Below are 17701 nucleotides of genomic sequence, written 5' to 3'. Positions count from 1 at the left end.
TCACTAAATATGATATGTTTGATTCCTTGCAATAGTTTTGCAATATAAAGATGGTAATATTAGAGTCTTGCTAGTGGGTAGTTGTGGATTAGTAGAAATACTTGTGTTGAGGTTTGTGATTCCTGTAGCATGCACGTATGGTGAACCGTTATGTAACGAAGTCGGAGCATGAGGTATTTATTGATTGTGTTCCTTATGAGTGGCGGTCGGGGACGAACGATGGTCTTTTCCTACCAATCTATCCCCCCTAGGGGCATGCGTAGTAGTACTTTGCTTCGAGGGCTAATAAACTTTTACAATAAGTATGTGAGTTCTTTATGACTAATGTTGAGTCCATGGATTATACGCACTCTCACCCTTACATCATTGCTAGCCTCTCTAGTATCGCGCAACTTTCGCCGGTACCATAAACCCACCATATACCTTCCTCAAAACAGCCACCATACCTACCTATCATGGCATTTCCATAGCCATTATGAGATATATTGCCATGCAACTTCCATCATCATCATATACATGACTTGAGCATTCATTATCATATTGCTTTGCATGATCGTAAGATAGCTAGCATGATGTTTTCATGGCTTGTCCGATTTTTGATGTCATTGCTACGCTAGATCATTGCACATCCCGGTACAACGCCGGAGGCATTCATATAGAGTCATATCTTTGTTCTAGTATCGAGTTGTAATATCGAGTTGTAAGTAAATAAAAGTGTGACGATCATCATTATTAGAGAATTGCCCCAGTGAGGAAAGGATGATGGAGACTATGATTCCCCCACAAGTCGGGATGAGACTCCGGACGAAAGAAAATAAAAATATATATATAAAAAGAGAAAGGCCAAACAAAGGAGAAGGCCCAAAAAACAAAAAAAAAGAGAGAGAAAAAGAGAGAAGGGGCAATATTACTATCCTTTTACCACACTTGTGCTTCAAAGTAGCACCATGTTCTTCATATAGAGAGTCTCTTGAGTTATCACTTTCATGTACTAGTGGGAATTTTCATTATAGAACTTGGCTTGTATATTCCGATGATGGGCTTCCTCAAACGCCCGAGGTCTTCATGAGCAAGCAAGTTGGATGCACACCCACTTAGTTTCAGTTTGAACTTTCATACACTTATAGCTCTAGTGCATCCATTGCATGGCAATCCCTACTCACTCAGACTGATATCTATTGATGGGCATCTCCATAGCCCGTTGATACACCGCGTCGATGTGAGACTTTCTCCTTTTTGTCATCTCCACAACCACCATTCTATTCCACCTATAGTGCTATATCCATGGCTCACGCTCATTTATTGAGTGAAAGTTGAAAAGGTTTGAGAACATCAAAAGTATGAAACAATTGCTTGGCTTGTCATCGGGGTTGTGCATGATATGAATATTTTGTGTGGTGAAGATGGAGCATAGCCAGACTATATGATTTTGTAGGGATAACTTTCTTTGGCCATGTTATTTTGAATAGACATGATTGCTTTATTAGTAGGCTTGATGTATTATTGTTTTTATGTCAAATGATAGACTATTGCTTTGAATCACTCGTGTCTTAATATTCATGCCATGATTAGATATGTGATCAAGATTATGCTAGGTAGCATTCCACATAAAAAATTATCTTTTTTATCATTTACCTACTCGAGGACGAGCAGGAATTAAGCTTGGGGATGCTGATACGTCTCCGTCGTATCTATAATTTTTGATTGTTCCATGCCAATATTCTACAACTTCCATATACTTTTGGCAACTTTTTATACTATTTTTGGGACTAACATATTGATCCAGTGCCGAGTGCCAGTTCCTGTTTGTTGCATGTTTTTTGTTTCGTAGAATATCCATATCAAACGGAGTCCAAAAGGGATAAAAATTGACGGAGATTTTTTTTGGAACATATATATGATTTTTGGGAAGAAAAATCCACGCGAGACGATGCCTGAGGTGGCCACGAGGCAGGGGGCGCCCCCGGGGGGCAGGCGTGCCCCTGACCCTCGTGGCCACCCCGTAAGGCGGTTGATGCCCTTCTTTCGCCGCAAGAAAGCTAATATCCGTATGGAGATCGTGTTAAAATTTGAGCCCAATCGGAGTTAGGATCTCCGGGAATATAAGAAACGGTGAAAGGGTAGAATCTGAGAACGTAGAAACAGAGAGAGACAGAGAGACATATCCAGTCTCAGAGGGGCTCTTGCCCCTCCCACGCCATGGAGGCCAAGGACCAGAGGGGAAACCCTTCTCCCATCTAGGGAGGAGGTCAAGGAAGAAGAAGACGAAGGGGCCCCCTCTCCCCTTCTCTTCCGGTGGCGTCGTAACGCTGCCGTGGCCATCATCATCACCGCAATCTTCACCAACAACTTCACCGCCATCATCACCAACTCTTCCCCCCTCTATGCAGCGGTGTAACCTCTCTCTTACCTGCTGTAATCTCTACTTAAACATGGTGCTCAATGCTATATATTATTTCCCAATGATATATGGCTATCCTATGATGTTTGAGTAGATCTGTTTTGTCTTATGGGCTATTTGATGATCAAGATTGGTTTGAGTTGCATGTTTTATTATTGGTGCTGTCCTATGGTGCTCTTCGTGTCACGCAAGCGTGAGGGATCCCCGCTGTAGGGTGTTGCAATACGTTCATGATTCGCTTATAGTGGGTTGCGTGAGTGACTGAAACACAAACCCGAGTAAGAAGGTTGTTGCGTATGGGATAAAGAGGACTTGATGCTTTAATGCTATGGTTGGGTTTACCTTAATGATCTTTAGTAGTTGCGGAAGCTTTCTAGAGTTCCAATCATAAGTGCATACGATCCAAGTAGAGATAGTATGTTAGCTTATGCCTCTCCCTCCTATAAAATTGCAATAATGATTATCGGTCTAGTTATCGATTGCCTAGGGACAAATAACTCTATTGTAACAAAAAGCTCTTTACTAAAACTAACTTAGTTGTGTTTTTACCTAAACAGGCCCTACTTTTTATTTACTTGCTCTTTATTATCTTGCAAACCTATCCAACAACACCTACAAAGTACTTCTAGTTTCATACTTGTCCTAGGTAAAGCGAACGTCAAGCGTGTGTAGAGTTGTATCGGCGGTCGATAGAACTTGAGGGAATATTTGTTCTACCTTTAGATCCTCGTTGGGTTAGACACTCTTACTTATGGAAAACTGTTGCGATCCCCTATACTTGTGGGTTATCAGGTCGTCTGCCTTTGGTTTATGAGTGGAGGAACCTCTTCAACACATCTAGAGCAGGGACCAGTAACCCGCCGGTGATAAACCAGATGGCTAAAGCACCAGGGGGTGGAGTGCCAGTTCAGCCGCGCGTGACAGGTTCTCCACATGTGAATAATACCCCGCCTCAGCTTATGGTAACGCCGTTGGGTCATTATTCCAACCCTTTGGAAAATATGATTGCTGTGGCTACGCGATTGGCAGCTGTGCCAGTCGAGGGCGAGACTCTGACGGTGGTTGAAACCCGAAGGGCTGGGGAACTTCTTCAAACAACGCTAGTACAGCAGCAGGCTTATTCTTATAGTCGCGACCGGATTCATTCGACCCCTCGTCCAAGCCGGAGCTATAGTAGGCACATTGACTCACCAACAGTTTCGAGTACTGAGCAGCAACGTAACCAACCTCGTGGGCATGACCCGACGCATAATGGTGCCGAGGCACAAAATTTGGTGGACCAGGGCAGAGCGCGTCGAGAGGCCGAACTGACGGCTCAGATGGTGGCTCATTAGCACGCGCCGGTTTACCCGACAACTTCAGTGGAGGCAGGTGTGACTTCTAGAGCTTGGGGTGTGCTGTGTTTAACGGCGGCTCTGCGAAATGAGCGTTTGCCCAAGGACTTCAAGGGCCCTCGTAAGGTGCCTAATTACACAGCAGATCAGCCCCCTGAGGCTTGGGTGGAAAGTTACGAGATGGCTATGGAGATCTTGGATGTTAGTGAGGCTGCATATGCTAAGTATTTCACCATGATGCTGGAAGGGACGGCTCGTACTTGGTTGAAAGGGCTACCTGCCAACTCCATTGGGTCGTGGGCAGAGCTGAAGGCCCGGTTTATCCAAAATTTCAAAGATATGTGCAAGCAGACTATGTCAATCGTGGATTTGGTTTCTTGTGTTCAAGACGAGGGTGAATCAACGACCAGCTAGGTGCGTCGGGTCTCGACTATCATACATTTTTCAGATAATATCAACGTCGGCTCGGCGGTTTTAATGTTGGAGAAAAATTGTCGTTTCCTTCCACTCAAAAAGAAGCTTGGGCGGCTCAAACGTCATTGCAGTGACATGGGTGAACTCATGGCAGCTCCTGTCAAGTATGCCGACTCTGATAGTACCAAGGACCCCGATTCTGAGGATGAACGATCGGGAAAGGGAAAGAAGAGTAGCGGTATAAGGGGACAACAGCACAACCCGGCCAATCAGGGCGGTAATGGTAAGCGCAAAGTTGATGATTTTGTGGCTAACACCGGCGCACGAAATTATAGCCAGCATTGTAAGGGGAGGCCGACTCAAGGGACAAAATTTGACCTTGAAGCGGTAATGAATCAGCCATGTCCGAAGCACGGAACTCAGGAGAAGCCGTCTACCCATCTGTGGAAGGATTGCAACATTATGAGACAATTCAAGGAGTCTTTCCAACACAACCATAGTCTGAATGCTGGTTTAGGGTCTGGCCCTCATGGTCCGGGTCATGGAGGCGGCGGCTCAAATTCCGGGTTTCACGGCCAAAGCAATCAAGGTGGTTACAACCAACAGAATAATCAGGGGAATCAGCAGCAGCAACAGTCTGGTTATCAGAGCAACCCGAAGCAATTGAATAGTAGACAGTACCACATCTTCACAACTAGCTTGTGCAAGCGGGATCAGAAGCTTCATAAGAGGGCAGTGAATGCTATTGAGCCAGCGGTGCCGCGTTACTTGCAGTGGTCGGAGCAGCCTATTGTATGGAGTCGTGAGGATCACCCGCCGCGGGTTGAGAATCTGGGTCACCGGGCTCTAGTGGTGGCGCCTTAGGTTGGGGCTATAAATTAACTAAGGTGCTCATGGATGGAGGCAGCAGCATTAATATACTTTACTATGAAACCTTCCGTCGCATGGGACTCACCGACAAAAGTCTTAAGCCGTCAAACACTATTTTTCATGGTGTGGTGCCGGGTAAGTCGACATATCCAGTGGGTAAGATATCTTTGGAGGTTGTTTTTGGAGATGAGCATGATTCCAGATCTGAGACCCTAACCTTCGAAGTGGTTAAAATGAAGAGCCCTTATCATGCCCTGTTCGGGCGGCTGGCTTATGCTAAATTCATGGCGAGGCCTTTTTATGTCTACTTGCAGCTTAAGATGCCAGGTTATAGTGGCACCATCACAGTGCATGGGAGTCGCAAGGTGGCCTTGGAGTGTGAAGAAGGTGATGCTGCTTATGCTGAGTCTGTTTGTGCAACGGAGGAGCTGAAGTTTTACAAGGATAATGTTGACCCGGCGGACATGACGTCCTTGAAAATGCCAACCACAAAGCATGATCCTTTGCTAAAGTTTAAGTCGGTAGATCACACTAAAATGCTTGATTTTGTTCTTGGTGACTCATCTAAGCAGTTCAGCATCAGTGCTAATCTGGATACGAAATAGGAAAGCACGCTCATCAAGTTCATCCGCGAGAACCGAGACATCTTTGCATGGAAGCCTTTATACATGCCAGGTGTACCGAGGGGGCTTGCTGAGCACACTCTTAATATTGATCCGAAGTTTAAGTTGGTCAAGCAATTCCTTCGTCGTTTTACGAGGAGAGGCGGAAGGCCATTGGTGAAGAAGTGGCCCGGCTCTTGGAGGCCGAGCTTATCATTGAAGTTTTTCGTGCTGAGTGGTTAGCTAACCCGGTGTTGGTGCTTAAGAAGAATGGTACTTGGCAAATGTGTGTGGATTACACAGACTTCAACAAGGCTTGTCCGGCTGATCCGTTTGCTCTCCCTTGTATTGATCAAATCATTGATGCTACGGCGGGTTGTGAGCGTTTGAGTTTTTTGGATGCTTATACTGGTTATCATCAGATCAAGATGGTAGTTAAGGACCAGGAGAAGACAACTTTCATTAGTTCGTTTGGAGCCTTCTGCTATGTGTCCATGCCTTTCGGGCTCAAGAGTGCCCAGGCGACTTACCAGCGGTGTGTGCAAAATTGCCTTCACAATCAGATCGGGAGTAATGTTCATGCTTTAGATGGCATTATGGTGAAATCCAGGAAGAAGGAGACCCTGATTGATGATTTGAAGGAGACGTTTGACAATCTCTGGGTCTATAAAATGATGCTTAACCCGGCCAAGTGTGTTTTTGGTGTACCGGCGGGTAAGTGATACGTCTCCAATGTATCTATAATTTTTGATTGTTCCATGCTATTATATTATCAACCTTGGATGTTTTATATGCATTTATATGCTATTTTATATGATTTTTGGGACTGACCTATTAACCTAGAGCCTAGTGCCAGTTTCTGTTTTTTCCTTGTTTTTGAGTTTTACAGAAAAGGAATATCAAACGGAGTCCAATTGACGTGCCAATTTTTGATGATTTTTTATGGACCAAAAGAAGACCCCGGAGTAAAAGAGTTGGGCCAGAAGTGTCCCGGGCCGTCCACGAGGGTGGGGGGCGCACCCCCCAGGTGCGTGAGCCTACCTCGTGGATGACTCGGGCACTTTCTTGACGTGAGACGGACGCCAAAAATTCCTATAAATACTGAAACCTCCAGAAAATAACCTAGATCAGGAGTTCCACTGCCAGAAGCCTCAGAAGCCACCGAAAACCAATCTAGACCCGTTCCGGCACCCTGCCGAAGGGGGGAATCCCTCTCTTGTGGCCATCTTCATCATCCCGGTGCTCTCCTTGACGAGGAGGGAGTAGTTCACCCTCGGGGCTGAGGATATGTACCAGTAGCTATGTGTTTGATCTCTCTCTCTCTCTCTCTCGTGATCTTGAGGTGGTACGATCTTGATGTATCGTGAGCTTTGCTATTATAGTTGGATCTTATGATGTTTCTACCCCTCTACTCTCTTTTGACGAATTGAGTTTTCCCTTTGAAGTTATCTTATCGGATTGAGTCTTTAAGGATTTGAGAACACTTTATGTATGTCTTGCATGTGCTTATCTATGGTGACAATGGTATATCACGTGATCCACTTGATGTATGTTTTGGTGATCAACTTGCGAGTTCCGTGACCTCGTGAACTTATGCATAGGGGTTGGCACACGTTTTCGTCTTGACTCTCTGGTAGAAACTTTGGGGCACTCTTTGAAGTTCTTTGTGTTGGTTGAATAGATGAATCTGAGATTGTGTGATGCATATCGTATAATCATACCCACGGATACTTGAGGTGACATTGGAGTATCTAGGTGACATTAGGGTTTTGGTTGATTTGTGTCTTAAGGTGTTATTCTAGTACGAACTCTTGAATAGATCGATCGGAAATAATAACTTTGAGGTGGTTTCGTACCCTACAATAATCTCTTCGTTTGTTCTCCACTATTAGTGACTTTAGAGTGACTCTTTGTTGCATGTTGAGGGATAGTTATATGATCCAATTATGTTATTATTGTTGAGAGAACTTGCACTAGTGAAGGTATGAACCCTAGGCCTTGTTTCCTAGCATTGCAATATCATTTACGCTCACTTTTATCATTAGTTACCTTGTTGTTTTTATATTTTGAGATTACAAAAACCTATATCTACCATCTATATTGCACTTGTATCACCACACTACAACAAAAACCCCCCTACAACAACACATGTCTTGCAACGATGTTAACACAATCTGTTGTTTGATTGAACCCACCCTCCCCATTAGCGCTAACCTCCCCCACCTCCCTCTCTGTCGCACATCTGAAATATCCTTTCATTTTTTCCTTTGCATAAGCACCTCTCTGAGAAAATCGGGAGACATACCTAGCAGCCAGGGTTCCAACCACAGCCGCCGCCCCCTCGCCCTCTGCCGCCTCCGTCGTCACTTTCTCCCCTCGCTGGTGAAACAGACTGTGTCTCCGCCCATCTTCCCGTGCCGGGCAAGGCATCGCTGCCACCCATCCTCCCGTGCCGGGGAAGGTGTCTCCACCGCCCATCCTCCTGCGTCGGAGAAGGCATCGCAATCGCCGTTCCTCTGTGCAACCAGAGATTCAGCCGTTGTCGTTGTTCGTCCACACAGCTATGAATGAACCAAGTACCGACGCACCCATCATCCTAAACTGCAGTACTTCAACAGGTCTTTCTCTGTCCCTCGCGCATCTGCAATTCTTTATTGGTATCCCTTAAGGCTTTGTTCAGTTTCATTTATTCCCAAAAGGGAACCAATTAACACAGGATTCCTGCATCTCACTCAGATCCGTTTTGGTATTGAATCCCTTGCATCAACTATTCCCCTTGATCTAAATATTTTTTGGTTATACACAAGGTTTGAGAGGGGTTGATTATTATATCATGATTGCAGATAACAAAACATAGAGATTTGAAGTAGGACTCTTATGATCAACAGTTTTCAAGAATCAGTGTACGTCTAGATCCCAATTAATGCATCATCACATTGCTTTTACGAGACAATTACATGTTTGTTTACCATGATTATTTTAATAATAAAGCAAAAGCTTATCTGCTTGTTGCTTCCCTGTTTAAATCTTCACTAGAAAGGCATTACATAGTTACAAATAAGCAGAGTATACTCTTAATAAGTATGTGTGGTAATCAACTCTGATCAGTACTAAGTCGATTTCAGAAATCTGGAAAACAGAAAAACCAAATCCATGCCCACAGCAACTGATTAGTTGGTGAGGAGAATTTGATAATTCAGCCCTAGATAGGATGTAGCAGGAAACGGGACCAGGAACTGTCTCAATCTAACACTTTCCTACAACTTCAGAAGAGGAGAAGCAAGATAAGGGAGATGTACCAGAGAGAAGAAGAAAATGGCGGTTGCGTTGCCATCGCTACTGCCGGAGATATGGCCTCCCCATCCCTATCACATCTGCCTTGCAGTGCAGCCTTGCAGCACTTCGTTCCTGTCAAATCCACATCTTATTTCCATGCATGAATGTCTAACGCAAGGATAAGACCCTCTAGCCTCTACCAACGCTTGCCCAAGCTAGCATCACCAGCAGCAACTACGCAATTATGTCCTTGCCCCCAACCTCTAAAACCTCTCACCAACGTGTTCTTCCTCCCATCTTATCCTCATGAAGGGTCAAAGTGCCAACCAACGATTCTCTTCCATCTTTTCCATAATTGGTGAGCTAATCTTCTAATGTTTTGCCCCCAACAATTGATTCCTCACAAAATTTACGTCCCTGTTTTGCCTCCTACTCACCGTTATTCATGTGGAGCTAGCAACTTAAATTGGGCATGGAACAATCATAAGTGCCATTAGTTACTGTTTGTACGTACAGTTTTGCTTCTTCATTTTCCTATGTGATTACTTTACCTCAGCTCATTGATTTCAGGCGCTCTTTAAAATTATAACAAGTGGATATAGAATGAGCTACATGTGATATTTCAGTTTTTGTTCTTTCAATTGTTTTCCCCTTACCTCTAATTTATTTCTTTATTATATAGCTTCTTTTGTTTCCTTGTTGAACCACATGTGACCAGTATGCACATGCCTCATTGCATTGATATATTTGTAATAGGGAGATATTGAGCCTCTTGCATTGTAATAGGGAGATATTGTTTGATTGTACACGTGTTTTTTTGGAAATGTGTTGTATAATACACTAATGCTTTTCACAATTTTTGTTTTAGTGAGTCACTACTCCATATTTGGTAGCTTGACTGTCCACTTCCGACAATTGGATATTCGACGTCTAATTGTGTGCGCGCTCCAGACCATTCTATAAATCAGGTATGCCTAATATTTCTTTTAAATGACCACATGGTTATGTCCATGGAGCCATGTGCTACTTTCAAGTGCAGGGTAATAAGCCGGTACATAACAATACCCTTGATGTTGCATTCTATTTGGGAGCTATATGTGTCACATGGCTTGGTTAAGTATTCAGTAATACATAGGCATTGCCTTGGTTCTCAAAAATAGTTTAGATGTATGATCGTTTGCTTAAATTTGGCTAGAGTGAAATGAAATCTCCTAGCTATAAGATAACAATAGTATACAAAGTGTTCTACACTAGATCAGATGGGGTGGTGATCTACTTTTCTTTTTGTTTATGCTTTCAGTTTGGTTGCATCTTGCCATGTCTTATTGAAGAGAACATGTAGTCATGAGTTGATAACTCAAACTGTCCTGAATATGATGATGCTTTTTTTGTGTTGCTACTTCTGCGGGTTTTGAGAATTTTATTCGTGGATCAGGAAACTATAATTTGTGGCTTTCTAATTTTCAGGCAATTATGAAATCTTGCGTGATGCAGATTATTTAAAGATTTTCAAGTTGTTGGAAATGAGATTTCTTCTAAGACACCATAGAATGCATGACTAATGAATCATCCCAAGCATGAGTAGTACGGGAGTAATGTGATGCAAAGCTAATTAGTGCAGAGACCTCTGGACAATGGAGATGTTCCATTTTGCAATAGTTGATACTATTGCTTGTCATTAGTCAGTTGTTGAATTCATCTTGTAGTTATTATAATATATTGTTAGGATATTTTTTAGTAGCAAATACAAGCTGATAGTTATTCATAATGAACAGCCAAATTTGATTCATCAAAGGTGTCTATTTTGTTATGCAGATTCTTATCTCAATGAGCCATGGATATTCAAAACATGTGCAGACATTTCTATGGTGCTCATTTAAATTTTACTTCTCTATGAGCCTGCTTTTCTCTACTGCAAGTTACTCATCACATATTGTTGTTGTTGTAGGTCACGAAGACAAAATGTTGATGCATGGCTCAAATGTTGATTGCAAGGTTAAGAATTGGAGCTACTACAAGATAATTAGAATGCCAATTTATGATAAATGTTTCAAACATTATTGTTGATTGCAAGGTCAAGAATTGGGCCACTACAAGATATACTTTCACCTCCTGTAATCTTTGGATCATGGTTTTTGTAACGCAACATAGTCGATATAATATATGATATCTTTCTGTTTGTTATATTCTGGCTCCTATGCAGTACTGGCATTGACCTAATAATTATGGACAGCAATATATAAAATACCATCAATTGTTCATGCTATCTATCAAAGCTTTTAGTAGTTCCAATTATTTTTAATGTTCATTTGAAAATCCTTTTGTACAGGGTCGCCACCAACGCATATGAGGTGTTGTTGGGCTATAGCTTTATATGTTGCTACCTAACAGCGCTTCTACACACCATTTACCAATGTATGCAGATACATTGTTGTAGACCCTTCCAACGCCACCAACGGCAACACATACAAATCTGTTGGTGTAGACCTTAGCAACGCATATATGGACATACGACAACGCATTGATGCGTTGTTGAAGGGGGTTCTTGTTGTAGTGCCATCTCTTCGCCGAACTAGTGCACCTGTACAATTTACCATTGTATTGGGTGTGTTGGGGACACAAGAGACTCTTTGTTATTTGGTTGTAGGGTTGCTTGAGAGAGACCATCTTCATCCTACGCCTCCCACGGATTGATAAACCTTAGGTCATCCACTTGAGGGAAATTTGCTACTGTCCTACAAACCTCTGCACTTGGAGGCCCAACAACGTCTACAAGAAGAAGGTTGTGCAGTAGACATCAGTAAGCTTTTGGGTTTTTTGGTTTCAGACCGAGGTATCGAAGCTAACCCAAAGAAAATCAAGGCCATTACTTCCCTGGCTAAGCCAAAGTTTGTTAATGACGTCCAACACTTGGCGGGTTGAATAGCAGCCTTGAGCCGGTTCATAAGCCGCCTAGGAGAAAAGGCTATCCCTTTGTACCAGATGATGAAGAAGACAGATAATTTCGTCTGGAGTAATGTTGCTGATGAGGCATTTGAGGTGCTTAAGAAGCAACTGGCTGAGCCGCCGGTTCTTGCTACCCCTATTGATAAGGAGCCTTTGTTGTTATATGTGGCTGCCAATGGTCGGGCTGTTAGTGTGGCCATTGTGGTGGAAAGGAAAGAGGCAGGCAAGGAGTATCCGGTTCAACGGCCGGTTTATTACATCAGCAAGGTACTTATTGAGTGCAAGCAGAGGTATCCGCATTGGCAGAAGCTTGTGTATGGGGTTTTAATGGCAAGTCGAAAGCACAAGCAATATTTTCTGGGTCATCCCATTACTGTGGTTAGTTCTGCTCCTTTGGGGGATATCATCCAAAATAGAGAAGCCACAGGTCGGGTAGCCAAGTGGGCCATTGATCTTGGACCTCATGGTTTAAAGTATGTGCCTCGTACGTCCATCAAGTCACAAGCACTCGTGGATTTTATCAATGATTGGACAGAGTTGCAGACGCCTAAGGAAAAGCCGGATAACACATATTGTACTATTCACTTTGATGGATCCATGCAGTTGGAAGGATCGGGGGCTGGAGTTGTCTTCACTTCCCCACGAGGTGATAAATTTTCTTATGTTCTCCGGTTAATGTTCCCTTGTACTAACAATGCAGCTGAGTATGAGGCCTTTCTCCACGGTCTTCGGATGGCTAAGGAGATGAACTTAAGCCGGATGAGGTGTTTCGGCGACTCAGATCTGGTAGATCAGCAAGTTTCTGGCACTTGGGATTCTAAGGATCCACTCATGGCGGCTTATTGTCGAGAGGTTGATGCCATTGCGGGTCACTTCAAGGGTTACCAAGTTGAGCATATTGATCGCAGGAAGAATGAGGCGGCTGACACTTTAAGCCGGTTCGGGTCTCGGCGTAAGCTGGTGCCACCTAACACTTTCCTGGATATTCTGCTTAACCCTTCTGTCAAATTGCCTACAGAGGAGGATCTTGATGTTCCTAACCGGGAAGCACAATTGGTGGCGGCTCTTCATGCCATTCCTGATTAGACAGTTCCGTATTTGGCTTACATGACCCAGGGAGAGTTGCTTGAGGATGAGATTTTGGCCAGGTAGATAACCCGACAATCTAAGTCAATGACATTTGTCAATGGGGAGTTGCACCATCGCAGTGTCACAGGGGCGTTTCAACGTTGCGTCTCTCCTGGAGAAGGCTATGAGATTCTGCAAGAGATTCACGAGGGAGATTATGGTCATCATGCCGGCTCTAAATCTCTCATAGCCAAGGCTTTTCGCCATGGGTTTTATTGGTTGAAGACTCGTGTTGATGCTGAGGATTTGGTCAACAAATGAGACGGTTGTCAGAAGTTTTCACGACGAGCTCATGTTCCGGCTCAAGAGTTGAGGATGATTCCAATTAATTTGCCATTTGCGACCTGGGGGCTTGATATGGTCGGGCCCTTCAAGAGGTCCAAAGATAAGAAAACTCACCTTTTGGTGGCAGTTGATAAGTTTACTAAGTGGGTTGAAGCAGAGGCGGTTAGCAAGTGTGATGCAGCAATGGCAGTTCAATTTATCAAGAAGGCGATCTTTCGTTTTGGCTTTCCCACATCATTATAACGGATAATGGCACTAATCTGTCTAAGGTTGCTATGAAAGAATTTTGTCAACAAGAGCATATTCGACTTGATGTTTCCTCTGTGGCTCACCCCCAGTCTAATGGTCAAGTGGAACGAGCTAGTCAAGAGATTCTGCGAGGCATCAAGCCTCGGCTTATGGTTCCTTTGCAAAGAACGACGGGCTGTTGGGTAGAGGAATTACCTTCAGTGTTATGGAGTATCAATACAACCCCCAACAGATCTACGGGTTACACACCTTTCTTCATGGTTTATGGAGCAAAGGAGGTTATGGGTATTATGACCCTGGTTATGGACTATTTGTCCCCAGCGGTTTAATTTGGGTATTATGACCCTCCCGCGGTAAACCGCCAGGGCAATTGTGATTTACTTGTGTGCAGGGTCATGATAAAATCTCATCTGCACAAATTGACGTTATCATAAGCATAAAGTGATATGCTCTTCAAATGCTGGAAAATACGGTGTGGTGCAAAGCAAAAACATGCACAATGCCACGACAGATCAAAGTTTTACTAGCCTATTACATGACTCAGTGAGCCAAAAAGATCAAGTGCTTTTCAAAAGTTCAAGTATTTGAACCGCCCGACAGATCAATCTTCTTGGTCTTGGCAACTTGAAGCTTTTGGATCATCCTTTTCCGGTTCTTTGTCCTCCTCCGCCGTCTGGAAGTTTGGTGATGACCAATCAATGCCACTGATACGTCTCCAATGTATCTATAATTTTTGATTGCTCCATGCTATATTATCCACTGTTTTCGACATTGTTGGGCTTTATTATCCACTTTTATATTATTTTTGGGACTAACCTATTAACCAGAGGCCCAGCCCAGAATTGCTGTTTTTTGCCTATTTTAGGGTTTCGAAGAAAAGGAATATCAAATGGAGTCCAAACGGAATGAAACCTTCGGGAACATGATTTTTCTCAACGAATAAGACCCGGGAGACTTGGACCCTACGTCAAGAAACAAGAGAGGAGGCCATGAGGTAGGGGGCGCGCCCACCCCCACCAGGCGCGCCCTCCACCCTCGTGGGCCCCCTGTTGCTCCACCGACGTACTCCTTCCTCCTATATATATCCACGTACCCCCAAACGATTAGATACAGAGCCAAAACCCTGATTCCATCGCCGCAACTTTCTGTATCCACGAGATCCCATCTTGGGGCCTGTTCCGGAGCTCCGCCAGAGGGGGCATCGATCACGGAGGGCTTCTACATACACACCATAGCCCCTCTGATGAAATGTTAGTAGTTTACCTCAGACCTACGGGTCCATAGTTAGTAGCTAGATGGCTTCTTCTCTCTTTTTGGATCTCAATACAATGTTCTCCCCCTCTCTTGTGGAGATCTATTCGATGTAATCTTCTTTTTTGCGGTGTGATTGTTGAGACCAATGAATTGTGGGTTTATGATCAAGTCTATCTATGAACAATATTTGAATCTTCTCTGAATTCTTTTATGTATGATTGGTTATCTTTGCAAGTCTCTTCGAATTATTAGTTTGGTTTGGCCTACTAGATTGATCTTTCTTGCAATGGGAGAAGTGCTTAGCTTTGGGTTCAATCTTGCGGTGTCCTTTCCTAGTGACAGTAGGGGCAGCAAGGCACGTATTGTATTGTTGCCATCGAGGATAACAAGATGGGGTTTTCTTCATATTGCATGAGTCTATCCCTCTACATCATGTCATCTTGCTTAAGGCGTTACTCTGTTTTTAACTTAATACTCTAGATGCATGCTGGATAGCGGTCGATGAGTGGAGTAATAGTAGTAGATGCAGGCAGGAGTCGATCTACTTGTCTCGGACCTGATGCCTATATACATGATCATACCTAGATATTCTCATAACTATGCTCAATTCTGTCAATTGCTCAACATTAATTTGTTCACCCACCGTAGAATACTTATGCTCTTGAGAGAAGCCACTAGTGAAACCTATGGCCCCCGGGTCTATCTTTATCATATTAATCTCCTACTACTTAGTTATTTACTTTGCTATTTACTTTGCCTTTATTTTACTTTGCATCTTTATCATAAAAATACCAAAAATATTATCTTATCATATCTATCAGATCTCACTCTCGTAAGTGGCCCTATAGGGATTGACAACCCCTATTTGCATTGGTTGCGAGGATTTATTTGTTTTGTGCAAGTGCGAGGGACTCGCGCGTAGCCTCCTACTGGATTGATACCTTGATTTTCATAAACTGAGGGAAATACTTATGCTACTTTGCTGCATCATCCCTTCCTCTTCGGGGAAAACCAACGCAGTTCTCAAGAGGTAGCAAGAAGAATTTCTGGCGCCGTTGCCGGGGAGGTCTACGCAAAAGTCAACATACCAAGTACCCATCACATACCCTTACCTCCCGCATTACATTATTTGCCATTTGCCTCTCGTTTTCCTCTCCCCCACTTCACCCTTGCCGTTTTATTTGCCCTCTCTCTCTATCCTCCCTCTCTTTCTCTATTTGCCTCATTTTGCCCGCTCGCTTTTTATTTGCTTGTGTGTTAGTTTGTTTGCTTGTCAGTATGGCTAGTCCCTTATCTTCTCCGTTGTCTCCCGAGAATGAAATTCTGAATTTTAAGCAAAGGGAGGGAGAAAATCTAAAAGATGCTTGGTATAGAATTTGCAATGCTCAAAACAGATGCACTAGGAAGCAATCTACTTCCGTTCTTTTTCGCAATTTTTATGTAGGCATTACTCCTTGGCACCGTTATGTTCTTGATACTATTACCGGAGGGAACTTTTTGGGTAGCCATACTTTTGATTCTTATAATGCTATGTTAGATTTATTTGGCTCACCCCCTCTCTTGGTTAATGGAACTATATTAACTTTGGAGCATGTAATGCAAAGGCTTGAGATTATTGAAAATAAGGTTGCTACCGTAGAGTTAATTGAAAATTTGGATAAAAAGATCCACAACCGAATCTCTCAATATGGATCTAAAGTAGGAGTTACTTTGAAAGATATTAAAGAAAAGGAACCCATAGTTAATGAGAAAAAAAAATCACGATTCCGTTAGGATCGATAAACTTGAGAATATTATTACCAATTTGGGAACCGCTTTTTCTTCCATAAAGAATACTCCAAGTCCTTCCACTAAAGTTGCCAAGCTTACGTATGTTCCTAAAAATAAGGGCGAATCCTCTAGTAAGGAAAATGCGGATCTCAAATCTATAAGTATTCATCCCAATCTTTTTGCTATCATTAAGGAACCATTTGTTACTAATGAATTTTTCGATCTTGTGCCTAAAAGTTTGATAATTAATGAAAAGGAAGAAATTCCTAAAGATGGTAGATGCCTAATTGAAGAATTGCCTACCAAAGATGGCAATACCTATATCTATTCTTGCTTGTTATGCCTAGCTAGGGTCGTTAAACGATAGCGCTTGTTGGGAGGCAACCCAATTTTATTTTTATTCCTTGATTTTTGCTCCTGTTTAGTAATAAATAATTTATTTAGCCTCTGTTTTGGTTGTGATTTTTGTGTTTAATTAATGTTTGTGCCAAGTAGAACTGTTGGGAAGACTTGGGGAAAGTCTTGTTGAACTTGCTGTAAAAAACAGAAACTTTAGCCCTCACGAGAACTGCTGTCATTTTTATTTGGAAAGTGATATTTAGTTAATTATTTTTTAAGATGATTAATAGATAAATTACTCACGTCCAGAAATTTATTTTAGAATTTTTTGGGTTCCAGATATTGCGCTAGCTACAGATTACTACAGACTGTTCTGTTTTTGACAGATTCTGTTTTTCGTGTGTTGTTTGCTTATTTTGATGAATCTATGGCTAGTAAAATAGTTTATAAACCATAGATAAGTTGGAATACATTAGGTATAACACACATATAAATAAAGAATGAGTTCATTACAGTACCTTGAAGTGGTCTTTTATTCTCTTTCGCTAACGGAGCTCACAAGATTTTCTACTTTAAGTTTTGTGTTGTGAAGTTTTCAAGTTTTGGGTAAAGATTTGATGGATTATGGAACAAGGAGTGGCAAGAGACTAAGGTTGGGGATGCCCAGGGAACCCCCAAGATAATCTAAGGACACCTAAAGGCCAAAGCTTGGGGATGCCCCGGAAGGCATCCCCTCTTTCGTCTACTTCTATCGGTAACTTTACTAGGAGCTATATTTTTATCCGCCACATGATATGTGTTTTGCTTGGAGCGTCTTGTATGATTTGAGCCTT

Source organism: Triticum urartu, chromosome 1A (assembly GCF_056163025.1).
Source record: "Triticum urartu cultivar PI428250 chromosome 1A, HENAU_Tu73, whole genome shotgun sequence".
Lineage (NCBI taxonomy): Eukaryota > Viridiplantae > Streptophyta > Magnoliopsida > Poales > Poaceae > Triticum > Triticum urartu.
This window is presented reverse-complemented; position numbering follows the sequence as displayed.